This window comes from Ailuropoda melanoleuca, chromosome 5, assembly GCF_002007445.2.
Source record: "Ailuropoda melanoleuca isolate Jingjing chromosome 5, ASM200744v2, whole genome shotgun sequence".
In the NCBI taxonomy this organism is placed as follows: domain Eukaryota; kingdom Metazoa; phylum Chordata; class Mammalia; order Carnivora; family Ursidae; genus Ailuropoda; species Ailuropoda melanoleuca.
Window position 1 is genome coordinate 39569752 of NC_048222.1, and position 19654 is coordinate 39589405.

The window sequence follows — 19654 nt, forward strand, 5'->3', positions numbered from 1 at the left end:
ATAGTTTTTTCATTTTATGTTTAAACCTTTATTCCATCTGGAGTTGATTTCTGTGTATTGTGTAAGTTGGGGGATCTAGTTTCATTTTTTTCCATATGGATAACCAATTGTCCTCATACCACAGATTTGCAATGTCTGGTCTGTCATAAATCAAGTTTCTGCATATGTGAGGGCTTGTTTCTGGGCCCTCGATTCTGTTTTGTCCCTATGCTAATATCACATTGTCTTAATGATCATGTCGTTATGATAAGTCCTGATATCTGGCATAATAAGTCCACCATCTGGTTTATTGGGGATTTTAAAATCAGAGTGTCTTGGCTACTCTTTTTTTTTTTTTTAAGATTTTATTTATTTATTCGACAGAGATAGAGACAGCCAGTGAGAGAGGGAACACAAGCAGGGGGAGTGGGAGAGAAAGAAGCAGGCCCCCAGCGGAAGAGCCTGATGTGGGGCTCGATCCCATAATGCCGGGATCACGCCCTGAGCCGAAGGCAGACGCTTAACTGCTGTGTCACCCAGGCACCCCGTCTTGGCTAGTCTTGACTTTTTTGCTCTTTCTATACATTTGAGAATCAGACTGTTAAATTCTTAAAAATATATATATATATTTTGGGGACTTAAATTGGAATTATATCGAATTTACGTACCAACTTAAAAGAACTGACATCACGAAATTATGATGTATTGTTTCTTTTGTAACTAATGCTGTTTGCGTGCTGTTTAAGAAACTGTTACCTATTTCAAGGTCATGAAAATGTTCTCTAGTGTTTTCTTCTATTATTTCATCATTATTTTTAAACTTTTTTGCTTTTCACGTTTAGATCTGCAATCCCTCTGGATTTGGTTTTTGCATTTCAGGTAGTGGACCAAATGTATTTTTTTACATGTGAATAGCCAGTCAACCTACCACCATTTATGAAAAACAAGTAGTTCTTATACACATTAGGGTGTCACCTTTATCATAAATCAGGTGACAGTATATGTGTGGATCAGTTAATAGATTCTAATCCATTTCATTATTTTGTTTGTATGTGAACCATGCTGTTTTAACAATAAAACAAACAAACAATAAAATAAACAATAAAATAAAACAAGTAAACAAAAAGCAATAGCTTTATGATAGGTATCGTCAGCTAGTACTGAAAGTCCTCCAGCTTAGTTTTTCTCGAAGGTTCTTTTAAATATTTTAGACCTTTTACATTTTCATATGAGTTTTAGGATTAACTTGTCTGTGCTCACCAAATACACACACACACACACACACACACACACACACACACACACACAGATTTTTTTCTGGGATTACATTGACTTTATAGATTAATTTGAGAAAATTGACATTTTCACAATATTTAATCTTTCAGTTCATAAACATAGTTTATTCCTCCCCTCTTTGTAGGAGGAGTATATCCTTTTTAAACATTTTTCCTCAGTAAAATTTAGTAGTTTTTGCCTCAGGAAGCTTGCACATATTTTGGGAGGTTTATTCCTAGGTGCTCAATGTTTCTTGGTATTATTATAAATTGTCTTTAAAAATTCTATTTCCTACTTATTTCTGGTACAGAAAAATAACACAAAAATTTAGTCCTAACTTTGCAAACAAAGACCTAGTGAAATTCACTTATTAATTCTAGTAGTTTGTAGACTATCTGGGGGTTTTCTAGGCACAAATTAATGTTATTTGTGAATAAAAAATGTTTTATTTCTTCTTTTCCAATCCGTGTGTCTTTTATTTCCTTTTCTTGCCTCACTGCACTTGGTAGAGCTTCCAGTACAAGGTTGAAGACATGTAACAACAAGTACCCTTGTCTTCTCCTGAATCTCAGGCAGAAAGTTGTCATTATTTTATATTGATATTATAATAGCAATATTAAAATTTTATTAAGCAATTATATAATAGCAAGATCTTTTTTTTAAAGATTTTGTTTATTTATTTGACAGAGAAAGACAACGAGAGAGGGAACACAAGCAAGGGGAGTGGGAGAGGGAGAAGCAGCTTCCCGCCAAGCAGGGAGCCCCATGTGGGACTTGATCCCAGAACCCAGGGATCATGACCAGAGCCCCAGGCAGATGCTTAACGACTGAGCCACCCGGGTGCCCCTATAATAGCAAGATCTTAAGCATGATGTTTCCTATAGATTTTTTGTAGTAAGCCTTAATCGTTTTTGTAAACCTTAATGGCTTAATGTTCCCTTCTATTTATAGTTTGATATGAGATTTTATCACAAATGGATGTAACTTATATGAAATGTGTTTTCTGAATTCATCAAGATGATCATATTATTTTTTTCTTTCTTTGTTGATATTGTGAGTTACATTAATTGATTTTCTAATATTAACCCAAACTTGCTTTCCCAGAATAAATCCCAAATACCATAATGTGCTAGCTTTTTAGATATGTTGCCATATTTTATTACTAGCATTTTGGTAAGGATCTTTGCAACTATATTCATGAGAGATGCTGATTTTTACTTTTCATTTTTTGTGGTCTTTGCCAGGTTGCAATATCAAAATGATGCTGGCCTTATGAAAAGTGTTAGGAAGTGTTCCTTATTTTGATGTTTTCTGGAAGATCTGTGAAATTGGTATTCTTTCTTTCTTCAGTGTTTGGAAGAATTCACTAGTAAATCCATTTATTCCTAGAGTTTTCTTTCTAGGGAGGTTTTTGATAATCAGTTAAATGTCTTTAATAGAAGGGCACCTGGGTGGCTCAGTCGGTTAAGCGTTTACCTTTGGTCAGGTCATGATCCTGGGGTCCTGGGATCGAGCTCTGCATTGGGCTCCCTGCTCCACTGGAAGCCTGCTTCTTCCTCTCCCACTCCCCCTGCTTGTGTTCCCTCTCTCGCTGGCTGTCTCTCTCTGTCAAATAAATAAATAAAATCTTTTTTAAAAAAAGCTAGAAATGATAAATTTTGTACATGATATTTTCATTATCGTTCAGTTATAAGTATTTTCATTTCTGTTGTGGTTGCGTCACTGACCTACGAATTATTTGGTAGTATAGTGTATTTGGATTTAAATTCAACGTGTGGGTTTTTTTCTAATAATCTTTTGGTTTTTTATTTCTAACTTCATTGCGTTGTGTTTAGAGAATATGACCTGTATTATACCAATATTTTGGAAACTTTTTGAGATGAGTTTTGCAACCTCCTATAAATTTATCATAAATATTTCTCTTATGTGCGCTTGACAGCTCCTGTCTTCTTTGATTTTCTACCTTGGGTGGCCCCTAGGCCTCCTGTTCTGTTCCCTGATTCTGTAAAACCATGAGACAGAAGTACAAGATCCCCAAATTTTGACAGAAACCCACAATTCAAAGGAGAACGTTGGCATTAATTTATATTCAAGGATTTGGGTTTCATCTCATTTGTGATTCCTTACCTCGATGCCAGCTTGGAAGTGCAGTTGAAAATATTGTTTTTTTCTTTAGGTAGCACTGTGCACTCTTTCATCGGGTAGAGTGGTTCATGGTCTACCATCAGGCAGGAAAAAGAAGTCTCCGTCACTTCACAAAAGAGGAGCCTAAGGCCTGGAGGGAAGAAGCCAGCTCACAGCCACGCAGATGTTGGCATTGTCAGAGGAGCTAAGTGAGTCCACAGAGAGTGGTACTCGTAGAAGGATCCCCGGGGCCAGGGCTGACCTGGCAGATTACTCAGCATGGCCACTGTTGGCAGTGTGGCCAAGAGAAGTCTCTGATTTATGCTCAAGGGCGTCAAGTGTTCCCAGCACCCTTCCACCCTCCTCTTCCCTTACCATACTTGTGTCCTCTTGTGCACACCATCAGCTTCCACTTCATCAGACGATGGCATGGAGCACAACAGAAGGCTAAGGCCAGTCTAGCTGGAGATGGAATCATGAGCTTCTTCCCAATTATGGTCCACCCCAGAAAATACTCTCTGCCCCTTCTAGTATCATCCATTGGCACTTGGCTGGGTTTCGGCTGGCCTCCCTTGACTCCCTGTCTCACACTCAGCAGCAGCCACCTAACGTCTAGCCTTTGATCCTCTGGTAGCCAGCCAGATACTGGCCTGGGTGCCTCGGGAGGAAATACCAGCCTTGGGGAGTGAAGTGCCACCTTGGGCTCCCAAACACTCTGCTGCATTTACTTTCCGGGCTCTGCCCCAGAAGGAGAAAGTAGAAGAAAGCTGAGCAGAGTTGAACATGCGGGCTCATTACCTCCATCTTCTCGAGAGCTCATAACTTATTTACTGAATGTTTTCTTTACAGTAGGCCCTGTGCTACACTCTTGCATGCACTAGCTCATCTAATTCTCAAGCAACCTTGGAGTTAAGAGAGGTCAGCCCCCTTCCCCAAGGTCCCCTCTTGGTCAATGGTGCTGGGATTCAAACTGGGTTAAACTGTCTGATTTCAGAGACCATGATCTTGACCCCCTTGTAACAGTTTATAACCTGAAGTGACCTTTTGGATAACTGATAACTATCCTTTCATTTTGCAGAAGAGGAAACTGAGACTCAGGGAAGTAAAGCCATCAGCCCAAGGTCACACAGTTTGCCAGTGGCAGCGCCAGGCTTAGGTGATTTTTCTCTTGATGAAATATTCCTCAAATAAGTGAAAGCAGAACTTGGATGCTTTCACTGATGAAAAGAACCTGGTTTTCCTCCAGGGAGAAGGAAGAGCACAGGCCAGGGGAGAGTCCCACAACACTGCCCCTTGTGAAACCCTCATCCCAGCCAGACTCCAGACACCATATTGAGAGAGCCCAGCACCAGGGGCTCTCCTTCACATCTCCTGTACACCAAGTTGGAGGAGGAGGCAAATTCCCTGCCTCATTTTTGGGTATTCCCCCAGCTGCCAGCCCAGCGGCCTGCCTGCCACTTACCCACAGGGTTGTGGTCAGGCCAGCCTGGGAAGGATTGGATGCTGCTGGGTTTCCATCTTCCCATTCAGTCTCGGAAAGCCCCCTCCCAGATCTTTGGGCAGGAAGCAGATTTGGAGAAAAGTGCAAAGTTGGCTCTTCTTTCTGAAGTCCTGTGGAGCACCAAGCATGGAATAAAAAAATAAAGCCGCCAAGCCATGGCACAATCTAATTTAAAATGAGAGCCTCTTTTGAGGAAAAGTGAACAAAGTATGCCAACCTCCAAAGACAGACAATGGGACAAGCTGCAACCTTTTCTTTCTCCTGGGTTTTGTTGTTTGTATTACTGTAGTATCATATTACTTTCTTACTGGAGGAAAATATCTGAAGAAGCCAGTGCCTGCCTAGAGGAGTGTGTAGTGTAGACCAGAATGATGGGTGTAGTGTGTATACGGTGTGGGAGAGGGCAAGTAGGGGCCAGTTAGGGAACAGTGGTGGTCCCGTGGAGTAGGGATCTCATGAGACACAGTGTTTAAAAACAGTATTTTTGGGCAGAGCTGGAGGGAATCTCCCCAAACCACCTAGCCCTACACCCTTGTTCTACAAATGAAGAAACTGAGGTCCAGTACGGGGAGGGGACCAGCCTGGGATCCCACCACCAGTGAGCAGTAGCTACGGTTTAGGAGACAGAAATGGAAAGTCTTGGCTTTTTCGAAGTCTATCAGTTGTCAGCCAGGAACCCAATGGGAAATTCCTCTCCAGTTTGGACCACAGGGGTCATCAGCCCTGACTGTCATGGGGGAAGAACAGGAGATATTTCGACGGGCTGCTTTGGGACATATTCCCAGGGTCTTTACAACCCACATCCCACCTCCAGCAGTTCTTACCTTGGTTTGTCCTTGGCATTGACCGCTTGTGGCATAGCATCCATCACACTGCAAAGCACCCATCCCATGTCTGTCTCCTCCATCAGACTATGAGCTTCTAAAAGCCTTCTTCATAGGCCAGGACCATGCATACTGTAGGTGCTCAATAAATGTTTGTTGAATGAATGAGCAAATAAGTGGATGGATGCATGTACGTTTAGATGGGTGGATAGATAAACTAATTGGTATTTGATCAATGAACAAGATCTCAGTTCAGTGTTGTAGAAAGTTCCCAGGATCTAGAAACAAAAGATGGATGGTTAAATCTGAGTTCACTGCTAACCAGCCATATGACCTTCTGTAAGTCACGCAACCTATGCCTTGCACTTGGCAAGTGCCAGCCCCTGTATTCAATGCTCACCTCACACTGTCTCATTCAAAACTCAAAAATAACTAATGAATTAAGCACCATTATTCCTATTTGAAGATGAAGAAATAAAGATGCAACCAGGTTAAGAAACAGTGATGTGGGGGCGCCTGGGTGGCACAGCGGTTAAGCGTCTGCCTTCGGCTCAGGGCGTGATCCCGGCGTTACGGGATCGAGCCCCACATCAGGCTCCTCCACTATGAGCCTGCTTCTTCCTCTCCCACTCCCCCTGCTTGTGTTCCCTCTCTCGCTGGCTGTCTCTATCTCTGTCCAATAAATAAATAAAATCTTTAAAAAAAAAAAAAGAAGAAACAGTGATGTGAAGCTTGAAATTAAGGTTCAATATCATGTGCTGCTTGATAGCTGGTGAAATTAAGGGGGTCCCAAATGGTCTAATGGCCAGCTCCCCACTCCCCTCTGCTCTCATGGATAAGCTTCTCTAGCCAGCTCTTCTTATCAGACAGGCCAGGTGCAATTCTTACTTATCTCTGAATAGCTCGTCTCAGTTCCCTGCCAGACCACAGAATTATATAAACAAGCCAATCGTTGTGAACCAGGAGAGATTAGATTACCCTCTTGAGGCTACAAAGCCTGCTTCCCTCCATCCCCAGTTGTTCACCCTGCTCCTGAGCGAGACCCCTTGTGGCCCTGCGTGGGGGTGGTATCCTCCTCCCTAGGCTGTGAGCACAGATAACTTAATAAACTGTTGGTCTCTCTGTCTAGTGTGGGCTCAGCCATCCCCATAAGCCTAGGGAGGTAATCTCTCCCTCACCAATGGGGTGAAGAGGTCATCAAAACAGAGACTTGCCCAAGGTCACACAGCTAGTGTGCCATGAAGCTGGGACTTGAACCCTAGCATCTGATGCCAGAGCCACCCTTTACTTGTGCCAAATTGCTCACAGTTAGCACTGAATAATTACTAATTTACCTTACTAGTCTGTAAGCGGCATAAGGTCAAGGGCAATGTCTTGCTCAGAACTGCATTCCCAGAGTCCAGCATAGCAAGAGGATTAAGGGATAATTCAAAAAAATTTTATAAGTGAACAAGTGGATGGACAAACCTCACGTTTCTGAACTTCAGTTTCTTCGTTTAAAATATTAGAATAATCATTTCCATTTATCTTGCTAGAGATGGTTTATCGAAGAGGGTATAATCTGTAGCTTTGGAACCAGGTGACTTGGGCTTAAATCCAGGTTTCACCAATCACATAACCTTGGACAATCTCCTTAACACTCTGTGATTCAGTTTTGCCATTACAAAATGCGGATAATAATAGGCCCTATCTCACTGAGTTGTCATATGGTCTATAATGTTAGCTATTACTATTGATTTATGGGCCAATTGTGAAGTACATGTCAGAATGGGTTATGTCAAGACTCAAGAAGAATGTGTGGAATGGGTGGTTTGTCTTTGGTGATGTCCCACCCTTACTACCAATCCCCTGTGGTGAATACTACCCAGAAACCATTCTGCTCCTTTCTTCTCCCTTCCTAATAGAACCCCAATTTTGTTGAGGAATTGGCCTTTCTCACACAGGACTCAAGGGAAGATGGCCCCATTCCCAACTAGAAACAGATCATGACTAGTCTAGTTCGTTGTGGTAATTTTATTTCCTTTGGTGGTGACTGGTATAGGAGAAGGCATGTGACCCAAACTTATCCACGAGAAATAAGGAGAGATGAGGGGAGGTGTGTGTTAGGGTCTTCCTGATTTTCCTCTGGATGTTTCAATGGTTGGATGAGACCAATGGAATTTCAGCTACCACCTTTTGCTAGCCTGAGGACAATGAGAGGGAAGAGACAGAGGACAAGCTAGTGTTCTGATGACCTCCGTCTGAGATACCTCCACCTCTAGGCTTATTATTTCGTGAGGGATAATACATTCAGTCATTATTTAAGCCCATTTGGGTCCAATTTTCTGCTGCTTGCAGACAGAGCATCACAATTAATGCAATTCTTCTTGTACTTGGCATCCTCAATACTGTTCTTATTGGTATCGATTGTTTTCAATAGATTTTTCTCTCAATCTCTCATCACATTTGAGTGTATCTTATTTTTTATGTGTGCCCTAACTCTCTCTCTCTCTCTCTCAACTTTAAACTTAGGGACAGGAGGAAAGATGTCTGCTCGGCTTACCATTATATCTCTAGGACCTAAATCAGTGCCTGGAACATAGCAGACATTTAATATTTGTTGAATAAATGAATTTCCTAGTCCTTGAACTGTTATTAGATAAGACTAGGTAAAATCACTATCCCAGACTTACTTGCTTTTGAATAGAAAATTCTAGAAGGTTTACTAGAAAATTCTTGCTGAGTTTTATGAGACAGTAAAGGCTGTCTTGAGGAAATGATATTGTCATATTTCGGATTGCACTTCCAATGTTGGCAGATTGAGTAATGTAGACAAGTTTCCTTCTGAGGAAAACTCAAAAAACTGGACAAAATATTTTCCAAAAATCAGGGGCGCCTGGGTGGCACAGCGGTTAAGCGTCTGCCTTCGGCTCAGGGCGTGATCCCGGCGTTATGGGATCGAGCCCCACATCAGGCTCTTCTGCTATGAGCCTGCTTCTTCCTCTCCCACTTCCCCTGCTTGTGTTCCCTCTCTCGCTGGCTGTCTCTATCTCTGTTGAATAAATAAATAAAATCTTTAAAAAAAAATTATCTCTTAAAAAAAAAATATTTTCCAAAAATCAGCTTGAAAGGATGGGAAAGCTATCAAGGTAGTAAAAAAATTACTGGACTGACGTTTGAAAGAGGAAGAAAACCCAGAGAGGGAAGCTTGGCATTTGGAGTTGTCATTGCCCTGGGGGCATTTGCAAATCCAGAAGATGCAGCTGAGAAACTGGGAAATATTTTTGACAATATCTGTGGGTAGGGAAAAAAATTGTAGTTCAGGGTCGGCGAAAGTGGGGATCAGAGTAAACCTCTAACATTTTTAAACCTTGAAGGGCTATACCCTAAGAGTAAAGGTGAACTCTTAGTAAACCAGCTCTCACGTAGACTGAAATTCAGCTCCTAGACATTTGGGCACCCAAGAAAGTCTCAATCCCAAAATATTATGAACATTGCTAACAGTATTTGAGTGATCTGAATGACCTTGGGAGCTTAGCAGAAGCCAATAATCTTTTTTGGAAGATAAAATTCAAGCTCTCAATTTATTTTTTATAATTTGCAAGCCCAATGACCTATGCACAATCAAAGATAGGCAGTCCCATGAGATCAGGCATCATATATGACAATCAGGAGAAATAACATACGATAGAAACAGACCATAATGACTCCCGTTGATCAGACCCAGAGTTTAAAATAACGACATTTCTTGTGTTTGGGGAGATAAAAGACAAGATTTAACATTTTAAAAGAGAACTGTAAAAACCAAATAGAAATTCTTAAAATAAAAAATTAAATAACCAAAATTAAGAACTTAAAGGATACGTTTGAGTCAGCTGGGGCAAGACCTAACAAATTGGAAGATAAGGCAGAAAAAAATATCTAGAATGAAACTTAGGAAGAAAAAATAATTGAAAAATGCAAAGATGAGAGGCATAAAGGATACTGTGTTAGTCCATTCAGGCTGCTATCACAAAAATACCATTGACTGGGTAGCTCAAACAGAAAACATTTATCTCTCACAGCTGGGAAGTCCAAGATCAAGGTGCCAGCAGATTGGTGTCTGGTGAAGGCCCGCTTCCTGGCCATCTCTCACATGTCCTCATGCTGCAGAAGCAGGGAGAGAGGTCTCTGAAGTATCTTTTATAAGACTTAATGTTATTCATGAGGCCACTGAGGTCATGACCTAATTACCTCCCAAAGGCCCCACCTCCTGATACCTACATATTGGTGTTAGGATCTCAACATACGAATTTTGAGGCAATACAAACCTTCAGTCTATGACAGATAAAGTGATAAACTCTAATAAATGTTTAGTGGAGTCCCAGTGGTAGAGGAGAGGTAAAATGGGACAGATACAATATTTGAAGAAGTAAGGGCTAAAGTGTCCCCAAACTGATGAAAAGCTTGAATTCACAGGTGAAAGAAGCCAAATTAATCTCACCAGGATAAATAAAAAGAAATCTACATCATAGCAATTGTTCTTAAAACCAAAAGCAAAACAAACCTTAAAGGCCGCTCTAGGGAAATTAGACATTTTACCTTCAAAGGAACAGTGATTAAACTCACAATTGACTTTGCATCAGAAATAACAAGAATCAGAAGACAGTGGAATGATCATTGCAATGTGAGGAAAGAAAAAATATAACACCCAGAGAAAACATCCTTCAGGAATAATAATGAAATAATATCATTTTCATACAAACAAGAACTGAGAGAATTTGATACAAGAAAATCCAGTCCTAAAGGAAATGTTAAATGGTATTCTTCTGGCAGAAGGAAAATGACCCCCAATGGAAGGTCCAAGATGCAGGAAAAGTAACAAAAATGGTAAATATGTGGACAAATCCAAATATTGACTGCCTGTAAGAAAATAATAAAGTATCATGATTTTTAAAATATGGAGAGAATTAAAATAAACAAAAACAATTGTATATAAATCATGAAGGTAGCAACTACCGTGCAAATGTTCTGAGGTTCTTGCATTGTCTGGAAGAAGACAAAAGCACTTTTTCATATTAGACTTTCATAAATTAAAGATGCATGCTGGAATCTCTGGGGAATCATTAACGTGTAGCAAATGGCTTTATTACTTCCTACCTAACAGAGTACGGAAAAGAATAATTACAAATGATCTATCCAAAAGAAAGCAAGAAAAGAGAGAAAAGGGAGCACACACATCAGGGAGGACAAACAGAAAATACTAAGATGGTAGATTTGAACTCAAATATAGTGACAATTAAATGTAAATGGACTAAGTGATCCAATGAAAGTTTGACAGGTTAAATTTTAAAACAACTAAATGCTGCTTACTTGAGATATGTCTAAAACACAAAGATACAGAAAGTTGAAAGCAAATAAGATGGAAAATGATTTTCCATGCAAACACTAACCAAAAGAAAGGCAGTGTAACTATGTTAATACCAAAAAGTAGATGTTGTCAAAAGGCATAGCTAAAGATAGACATTTTGTAATAGTGAAAGGTTCAAGTCACTAAGAAGAGGTGACAATTCGACATTGGCATGCACCTGGTGACTTAGCTCCAAAATCTAGAACGCAAAAATGGACAGAACTATAAAGGAAAGACATGTGATTCTACAGCCTTCCTGGGAGATCATTTTTGGTTTTATTCTTGTGAACGCGAATAGCACTTACTCTGTGCCAGGTACCTTTCCAAACGCTTGACATGTGTGAACTCATTCAATCCTCACAACAGTCACGTGAGACAGGTATGCTTACTTAATAGGTTAGGATTCTGCAAAACCAAGAGCTTAAAGCACTTGCCCAAAGTCACAGAATTACTGTGTCAGGGCTGAGATTTAAAACCAAGCATTCTAGGGGTGCCTGGGTGGCACAGCGGTTAAGCGTGTGCCTTCGGCTCAGGGCGTGATCCCGGCGTTGTGGGATCGAGCCCCACATCAGGTTCTTCCGCTGTGAGCCTGCTTCTTCCTCTCCCACTCCCCCTGCTTGTGTTCCCTCTCTTGCTGGCTGTCTCTATTTCTGTCGAATAAATAAATAAAATCTTTAAAAAAAAAAAAAACAAAAAAACCAAGCATTCTCACTCCAGAGACTTGAAACATAGCGGGAGACATTAACACTACGCTCTCTCGGTAACCGACAAAACACACAGGCAAAATTCCCCGAGAGTAGGAGATTTGAACATGGCCGTAGACTCTGTGTTACAGGAGCTCTGCTCAGCCCCAGTTTTACGGCACGATTACGTCCAGTGGTGGATTGTCAGGAGGTTGATATGAGATCACACATGTTTACAAAATGGAAAACGCTATACAAATATTAGTTCCATTCTTTGACTCTTGGTCTTTTACTGTCTGGGGTTTTTTGATGGTAATCCCTTCAGAGCCTAATTATAAAGTTAGAGTATTAACAACCAATAAATTGTTATNGTTTACAAAATGGAAAACGCTATACAAATATTAGTTCCATTCTTTGACTCTTGGTCTTTTACTGTCGGGGGTTTTTTGATGGTAATCCCTTCAGAGCCTAATTATAAAGTTAGAGTATTAACAACCAATAAATTGTTATTGTTGTATCACAGTTTATACAGTTGGGTATGAAAATGTTTGTATAAATAGAATCCGAGTGCAACATACTAAAGGACCGCATGCCGATGATTCTTCGGCATGTTTTTCAGCCCGCTGCTGTGTAACCAGGCTCTGGGATATCAACACAGGCTTGCTGAGGATGGTGTGACCAGAGGGCTCGTGTGGGACCTTATGCACGTCGCTGACCTTGGACCTCCATATCCTTCTTCATCCAGTAAACATGCCCACTCGAAACTGCGCCCACTGCCCTCACAGGGCTCCAAGGAGGGTTCTCGGACACATAATCAGGAAAGTTCTTTGAATTACAAATGGGGCTAACCGAATGTCAGGCATTGTTAACAATCTCAAATGGTGTGGACAGCTTGACTAGTCTGTTTTACGCTGTTTCATATGTTGTTAATAATAAAAACTAACATTTATTGAGAGCTTGCCATGGGGCAGGCACTGCGCCAAGCCCTTTATAGGTGGTGTTTCATCCATGCCTCACGGCAAGCCAAGAGGCAGAGGGGTCCAGCCAGATTGCCTAAGACCATCTCCAGGCTCCATCACTCACCAGCTGAATGTTCTTGAGCGAGTTATGGCCCCCCTCACGCCTCAGTTTTCTCATCTGTAAAATGGGAATAACGATAGCACCAACTTCGGAGCTCTGTTGGGATTATTCAATGAGATGATATACGAAGTGCTGAGAACTGTGGCTGGTGCTTGGAAAGTGGTTGATCAGAGCTTCTTTTTATCATTTCCACTTTATAGACAGTGAAATGGTTGTAAGTGGCAGGTCACCCCACTGATGCAGGGCCCGGCTGGGATTCTAATCCAGGTCTTTCTAGGCCCTCAGAGCCCACATGTGTAACCACTATACTCCCTGCCGTCTATAGCCTCATGAGCAAAGCCATGGTCCCCAGCCATTCACAGAGCCTGTTTGAAGCTGCCAGCCCTTTTCTTTGCAATAATCCCCCACGTGATGCTTAACTTTTGGGTTATGTGGAGGGGGGTGGGGTTAAGAGACCTTAAGCTTAGCTTTTGCACCCATATTTTTCTCACTAATGTTCAGCAGAGAAAAAAAAAAGGCTCACAGAAACATTTGTTACCCAAATGTCAACTAAAACATCTACCCTCCCCATACGTCCCCCCATCGGCAGTCACCGCCACTTAGCCTCTGCCCCCAGCTGCAAATGGCCTGGGAGATGTTTGTTTCTAGTACAAGCCTTAGAATCAGCAGCAGCAGCTGGGAAAGTCTGGGGACAGCCTCCCCGGTCCTCTTTCCAGAAATACACATAGACAAGCAGTTTCCAAGCAAGCACCCACTGGTGGCTGCCCCAGCCCGGCGGGTACGTGATCGCAGGGACAAGGCCAGCCCCCCAAGCCTGTGGCAGAAGAGGAGGAAGAGGGAGGTAGCAGCCTTTTAAAATTCTAGTCACTGGGTTTAGCAAGGCTGGCTGGAGGCAGATAGATCAAGGATTTGTCACTGGTTATAGTGTCATGAACACTTTTTTCTTATCGTTTGTCTTGGGCCGTGGTCTCCTATCTCTTCTCTTGGACTTTCAAGATCAGGTATACAACTCGGGATGTTCAGAAATCTCTGCATGCCCTTCCAGGCCGAGGACATCACCCGAGGCCTAGGACCCGCTCTCTGCTAAATGGGGAAACAGGACACGCTACTTTCCCCCCACCCTGTCAGCGGCCTCCCCGAGGGGCTGCCTTCTCCTCCTGGGGTCTCCAGCTGCTTGAGGGCTGGTGCTCCTGGTCCGCCTTTGCTGCAAAATCATAGCCCTTTCTTGTCCCTCTTACAGCTCCTACTCTGTTCAGGACCTTGGGGAATGAATGGCTGATAGTCGTTGAATAGATTAATCTACTTCCCAAGTGGAATTTTCTTTTTCAGAGAGTGTTCCCGGAGCCAGAAACTCGAACAGCAGAATTTCCAGCATTCCCAGACATCCCAGGTGCTGGGACAGATGTGAGAAAGTCTGGAGGCAGGTAATTAGAGTGGTTTGGAGCCTCTGTCAATGTCCCGCCAGTATCCCCTGGGTTCAAAGCTTACTCTGCCACTTTGTAGCTACAAAACTTGGGTCCAGTTGCTTTACTCCTCTAAACCTGGAAGTAGACCCTGAAGAGAGAGAGAGAGTGCATGGGGGTAGAGCAGAGGGAGAGAGAGAATCCCAAGCAGATTCCCCACTTGAGCTCAGAGCCCAACACAGGGCTCGATCTTACAGCCCCGAGATCATGACCTGAGCTGAAATCAAGAGTCAGATGCTTAACAGACTGAGCCTGCCAGGCACCCCACTCTTCATCTCCTTTTGAACCAACTCTAGTAAGGAAAAAAGAAACCTTTATTTGCCATGAAAATTTTCTTATTTGCATAAATATTATGTTATATTGAGTTATACTTACATATAACTTATTATATAGTTGGGTTACTGAAGGAATTGGGATTATTAGCGACAAGACAAAGAAAAACTGGGGACCAGGAATGGGAATGGACTATTCTGCTCTTACAGGGCTTCCAGGGGCTAAGGAATCTGCAAACGGCTCATACTAGTAAATTCTAGAATTCTATGCTAATCAATAGCAAAAGTTCATATTATAGTTTTAAAATATGTTCCACACTAAATATAGTCTAGTCTACATAGCCGTAATGTAACACAGTCTCCACAGACAGCGTCTCCTAGCTGTAACCTCAGAGGGCAGGAGAGGCAAGGGGACTCTCACAGTTTTCTTTTATAAGCACACTAATCCCTCCACGCTCAAGACCTAATCCTCTTCCAAAGGCCCCACATTCTAATACTATCACTTTAGGGATTGGGATTCAACACATGAATCTGGGGAGGGGGAGACAAACATTCAGTCCCTAGCAAAGGCTGCGGGAGCCGGGTACTCATCCAACAGCTCCCATCAGTCGTTGGTTGGGGACTGCTCCCACTAATTCCCCAGCACTCCTAGCCTGCTGACAGAGCTCCAGAGGCCAGGGAACACGGAGAACACCGTCTAGCTCACAGCTGGAAGCCTCAGGACATGGCATGCACAGGACTGGCGCGGGCCAAGGGAATACATTGAAATATTGACTGTGGCTGCAATGCTACCCATTCAGTGGGAACAGAAGAGCCCCCGCAGGCCCAGGGATCGGATAAGGTGGTACAGGGCGCTCAGTGCAGGGTCTGGTCCCTGGTCAGTGATGCTCAGTGACGGTAGTTGGTCCTATTATTCACGTTCCAGGGATGCTGAGTATTAGCCACCAGCCAAGGCACATGGTTTGTTCTGGAGAAAGGTAGGAAACACAACAGGGAAGGCAGGAGTAAGTCCCTTTACACAGGCTTTGAAGGGCAGTCAGGGCACAGGTTAGACCAGTAGGCAGGGCGAGGAGGAGTTGCAAGGTTCCGTGGTGAGCACAGGGAACGGTACCCACCAAGGCCAAGGGCAGAAAAAGACAGCATCTTTATGGAAGTTCGAACACTGCACAGGAAAGCTCACGAGGTCTTGGGGGAGCATGAGGGGATAGCTGAAAGATGATCTGGGAAGTGTTGGCCACTCCTTCACAGAACCTTCCTGAATTGGCCCGAGGCCACAGGCTTCTGGCCCCCTGATTTGTTTGGATACAGACCTCCCCGCCCATCCCCAATCTCACTCAAAAATCTCTGAAGCCTTCTCATTATTTATCAAATGAGGGCTGATTAAAAATATCCCAGGATGGGACCAAAATTATTTCCACCCTTTATCTTTTAACCACCCTCCCCGCAAAATCCCTAGGATTTACCCCCTTAGAGTTTGATCTGTCCCCAAAGTAAACGCTAAAAATGTAAAAGCTTTATCTGGGCCTTTTTAGAGCCAAAGGGTGTCCTTCGGGAGCTCTGTCCCTGGCATTTGAACCATGGATGCAGTGACTCATAACTCTTAGATTTCATCTGAAAGTGGGAGAAAGAACGATGAGGAACCAACACCATTCTAAAAAGTCATGGAAAATGCTCTCTCCAAAATGCACAGGGTAATCTGTACATTTGAGGCTTACCTGGAGAAATGCTTCTCTGCCTTAACGTGGATTCGGATGGTGCTGGATGGGAAGAGTGTATTTATCGTTGATATGAATGTGCACGCATGCGAGCGACCGTGCGCATGTGTGTGTACCTGCGTGTTTGGCCCAATCAGACCCACTAGAATATGCTTATCGAATGGTCCAGTTCCTGTTCCCTGGCCAAGCAGCACCCTTGCACCTGGTCCATGCACACAGCTGAGAATCCCTTTTTCTGTTCCACATCTTTGTTTGAGACTCTCCTGAGAGCTCATCTTTACCCCAGTGCGTTCCAACCAGACCCCTGCCCTTCCTGGCTTCTCCCTGACACCTCAGCCGAGCGGGGCCAGGATGAAGGTCCTGGAAGCCACCTGGGCTGTGCAAATGACTAAAGGAGTTCCAGTTAGTCCGTACGGAGTGCTCGTTGAAGACAGGTGTTCTTTGTACTGTTCTCGCTGTGATGCTTGTTCCTGATGTTGCTCTTCCTGTCTGGTCCATGGTCAAGAGCTTCACTCATCTAAGCTGCATCAGAAATAGCCTTTCAATTAGGAAGTTGACTGCTACCTCGAGACTTCTAAGGCAATTTGTATTCTACCACACCCTCTGGCACATTTTCCTTCAAAAGGATGTTTCTTCATCCATCCTGTGTGTCTGTTTTTGTTATGGCCATACTCCTTCCCTTTGATATCTTTACTGCAAAATACTGTACATACTTGTGGCTTGAGAAATGGAAATCAGAAAATAGCTTCCTGGATTTGGTATAGGTTGTGCACAGGCTTGATCCCAGGAGGAATCGCAGTCCCTGTCCCTCGGCAAGGGGGCGAGATCAAGGCTCAGCACAGCATTTGGAAGATGGGGGCATCCAGCCCATTCCAACATTTTGGATCAGACTTTCTTTCTTTCTTTCTTTCTTTCTTTTTTTTTAAAGATTTTATTTATTTATATGACAGAGAGAGAGAGAGAGAGAGAGAGAGAGAGACAGAGATCCCAGGACTCTGGGATCATGCCCTGAGCCGAAGGCAGAGGCTTAATGACTGAGCCTCCCAGGCGTCCCTGGATCGGACTTTCTATTTCACATGGAAAGTGGCTGGGGCAAACATCAGCTACTGGGGTAAACACATTTGTTCAAAGCTAACCTCCTTCCCTCTTTTGGCAAGAATGAGACCTGGCATGACAAACTGAAATGTAAGGCCATTTGTGGGTGACACAATCACCTGCCCACCAACCCCATTATTGGCCTGGGACAGTGACACATGTCATTCAAATAGCAGATAACAAAAGCAGTCCTATAGCTTTCTTTTCCTTTCTTATTTGCACTAGAATTTATTATATCCTTTTTTTTTCTTTTTGCAGATGATACATCTTCCCAGGGACTGTAAGTTTGCTGAAGTTTATCTTAATTTAAAAAGAGAGTTTGCATTTCCTAAGGACAAACCAACAGACAAGGCACGGAGAGGAGGGCAGATCTGGGAGGGGGACCTGAGGGGGCAGAGAGGAGCCCAAAAGCCAGAATACCCCCCAAGGTGGACCCCCCATGCTGACAGGGTGAGTGGTTGCACTGGAGGCACGTGGGAGCAGAGAACAGAAGGGTGGGGAGAAATAGCTAGAGAATAGGGGATAGATACCTGGTGGGGGACAGCGGGAGAAGAATCTTGGAGAGGTAAGTTGAAGAAAGAGAGGCAAAAGGTCCAAGAGACAGAGATAGGGGACACATCTGTCCCAGTTGGCCAGGGATGGCTCCGATTTTGATACCAAAAATCCAGCAACCCAGGAAACCTCTCAGTCTTGGGCAAGCTAGTTGATCACACTAGATCACCGAGGTGAAAATGTAGAGGAAAGAGAAAGAGAGAGGTGCCCTCCAAAATGAAAGCAGGCCAGACGGCCCCCAGTACATTTCTGGAAGAAGAGCACGTTAGTCCTAGCTGAAGCAGTGTGCAGGAACTGCTGGGTTCCTTCGGAGGGATGGCATCTCCCCCACCTTTCCCTTTTAGAGAAGTCAGAGCCCCCCCCCAAGAGGGGGTGCTTAGACTGAAAGCTTGGGAGCCAGAGATCCCAGCCCCAGGACCTCTCTGGCCTAACCATGTACAGTCCCGCCTGAAACACCTGCTTCCCCCATCCAGCTGTGATGCGGTGATGAGTTCTGAGTCTCCTGGTGGAACACCTGAATCCCAGTTCTGCCACGTAGGTGCTGTGGGATCTTGGGTGAATCCCTTCCTGCTCTGAGCTTAGATTTCTAAAGTGGATTTAGCAACTACGGATTTTGTCTGTCTGGCACACTTCTTCATCCCCTTTTTCTGTTTCCTTTAGGGAACTCTTCTCCTATAATATGTGGTCTTGGTGGGGCTGTCCGTCATAACACCCTTCTCTGCCCAACTCCTCGGGGCTGGATGTGTGCCGTAGACTGGGCCAATTATAGTACCGTGTTCTCCAGATACTGACTGGTTCTGGAGTGGACATGAATCAAAACCCTGGACTTTTCTGCTGGATCTAGTAGGGAAGGCTGTCTCTCTCCCTTTAGAATCTATAAAGTATAAGCTTGGGTCTGCCGGCAACATCTTCCTAGCAGGCAGAGAAATCCTGCCAGCTGCAGGAAAGGAGAGCAGAGTGAAGCAAAACTAAGAGAAGCCAGAGAGAAAAAAGATGACAGTTTCACTGGAGACTCTGGATCCAGCCATACCTGCAGCACTTCCCGTCTACCCCAGCTCGTACACTGCCTTTTCGGCTTGAGTCAGTTTGTGTAGAGTTTCTTTCTTTTTTTTTTTAAAGATTTTATTTATTTATTTGACAGAGAGAGACAGCCAGCGAGAGAGGGAACACAAAGCAGGGGGAGTGGGAGAGGAAGAAGCAGGCTCACAGCAGAGGAGCCTGATGTGGGGCTCGATCCCACAACGCTGGGATCACGCCCTGAGCCGAAGGCAGACGCTTAATGGGGGTGCCACCCAGGAGCCTCTGTGTAGAGTTTCTGTTCCTTGTAACTGAAAGAATCCTCACTCACACAGTCTTTTTATCTATACAAGTGAATATAATTCCTTGCAGGACTCTTGTGAGCATTAAATTAGATTGCAGGTGTGAAAGGGATTTCAAAATTGGTAAAACGCCATGTACCCCCTCATACATTGCTGATAGGAATGTAAAACGGGGGAGCCTCAGGGGAAACAGGTGGTTAGCGGCGCCTGGGTGGCTCAGTTGGCTAAGCGTCTGCCTTCGGCTCAGGTCGTGATCCCAGAGTCCTGGGATCGAGCCCTGCATCGGGCTCCCTGCTCAGGGGGGATCCTGCTTCTGCCTCTCCCTCTGCTTGTGCTCACACACTTTCTCTCTCAAATAAATAAGTAAAATCTTAAAAAAAAAAAAAAAAAAAAAAAAAAGGGGG